We start from the raw sequence: 2,500 nt of genomic DNA on the forward strand, positions 1-2,500 counted from the left end.
GAAGAAGAAGAGAAAGTTAACACTAAAGAATGTGAGATGAATTAGGAAGAGAAGAAAATAGATACGGAAGAGTGAAATAGAGAGAGAGAGAGAGAGAGAGAGAGAGAGAGAGAGAGAGAGAGAGAGAGAGAGAGAGAGAGAGAGAGAGAGAGAGAGAGAGAGAGAGAAACTACCAAAGTAAAAATAACAACAAAAACAACAAAAACAACAACAACAACAACAACAACAACAAATATGAATGAACGTTCTAACTCCTCCTCCTCGCTCTCGTCCAATCACAGCCCTTTCTTCCCCTTTTTTTAGCCAATGAAAAACGGCGTTGCAGGTCAGCCAGTGCTCAACCAGTCAAACAGGAGGAAGGAAATGACTGCGCAACCGGATCATCGGAGAGTATGTACAATGAAATCCCCAAGGAGGGCTACAATTCATGTCTTATTCATTACGTCACCTCAGTTTTCCGTTTTGAATAACCGGATCATCGGAGAGTATGTACAATAAAATCCCCAAGGAGGGCTACAATTCATGTCTTATTCATTACGTCACCTTTTCCGTTTTAAATAACATCAACCATGAGCTGACAATATGCAAAACAGTACTGGGAACAAAATATGAAGGGTTTACATCTACAAGAAAGAAGATAATAAAGAATAAGTGTTAAAGTTTCTAGGCAGAGCATTGTGTGTAAGTGGAAGTGCTACTAGGAATATCTCTGAGTTAAGGCGTGCGAAATAGCAGTGAAAGAGTTACCTAGGTGGAAATTAGTGTGGCGTATACAATTAGGGGATATTTTAAGTGATGAATCGTAAGGGAAAAAGAGTAGAGGGCGCGCCTACCAACTTCCGCGGAATTCATTAAACTTGTCTGCGCATGACGTCTCGGACACCACGATAAACATTCACACCACCACAACACCACAACAAAACTACTGAAAATAACACAATAAGGCACCAATAATATCACAGCCTTCCCACAACACAGGCAGAAGGATAACACAAACAAACACACGCACAACACCACGTAAAACACACGCATAACACCGCAACACCACAAAACAAGTCAAAATAACACATATACATAAAAAAAGATAAATAAAATCACAACATTCTCCACAACACAAACAGAAGTACAACACCAATAGACACACAACACAACACCACAAAACTTACACAACACCAAAAAAAAAAAAAAAAAAAAAAAAACAGCTTACCCGCAGCACAGTCAGAAGAGCAACACCAACACACAACACAACAACACGTAAAACACAACCACAACACCACGACAGCGTTAAACAATCTCAAACGGAGGCACATAAGGAAGAGAGGAAAAATTTACTTCACTCCTTCCATTTTTTTTTTTCTTAATTCAAATTGTACACTGTCTGTGTATATGTTGACTATTGCCTGCCGGTTGCCCATATACGTCTCTCTCTCTCTCTCTCTCTCTCTCTCTCTCTCTCTCTCTCTCTCTCTCTCTCTCTCTCTCTCTGTTGATTTTTCTAACTTGACTGTCTGGTTTTTCTGGATGAACACTTTCGCTAACTTGTACTTTCCAGAGAGAGAGAGAGAGAGAGAGAGAGAGAGAGAGAGAGAGAGAGAGAGAGAGAGAGAGAGAGAGAGAGAGAGAGAGAGAGAGAGAGATCTTACGCAATTCACCAGTCTTTCATTCCGATAAATTCTTTCGTTCACATAAACACGCAGAACCATAACATGTTCAAACCTGTTTTACCTGTCCTCTTCCTCCCCCTCCTCCCCCCTCCTCCTCCGTCGTCAGCACCCCCGAGGTAACACGTACGTACAATTACCCAAGAGACATGCAAAACGTTTCTTAGTTATCAGTGCCACACAGTCCATACCAAAAAATAAAAAAAATAAAAATAAATAAATAAAAATGAATGAATAAATAAAAATAAATAAATAAAAAAAGACATACCTCTCCCCCAGTCCCCCTTAGTGTTTCCTGAAGTTCCTGATGTATGCACCCCCCGTGGCCATATGCATATTATTACGATGGTTTGTTAATACTCGTTCATATGGAGTTCTGTGAATCCAATGCGTAACTTACTTAGGTTACTTAAACACACACACTCTCTCTCTCTCTCTCATAAACACATGGAAATTTGCCTTCAGATAACTATATACATAAAAAATATGATGCAGTGTGTGTGTGTGTGTGTGTGTGTGTGTGTGTGTGTGTGTGTGTGTGTGTGTGTGTGTGTGTGTGTGTGTGTGTGTGTGTGTACTTTACTAAGCGATACACACTCAGATCATTAAATATCAGAGAGAGAGAGAGAGAGAGAGAGAGAGAGAGAGAGAGAGAGAGAGAGAGAGAGAGAGAGAGAGAGAGAGAGATGGATAAGTCATGCATGATTCAGATTAAATTCTAAGTAACTGATTCGTTTTTACTTTAACAACGGATGTGACATAAAAGTATTCACAAGGTTCTGTCAATTACGTAATGAATGAGAATAATGTGTGCTTATTTATGATGAATAACACCTAAA

This window comes from Scylla paramamosain, chromosome 35 (genome assembly GCF_035594125.1).
Source record: "Scylla paramamosain isolate STU-SP2022 chromosome 35, ASM3559412v1, whole genome shotgun sequence".
In the NCBI taxonomy this organism is placed as follows: domain Eukaryota; kingdom Metazoa; phylum Arthropoda; class Malacostraca; order Decapoda; family Portunidae; genus Scylla; species Scylla paramamosain.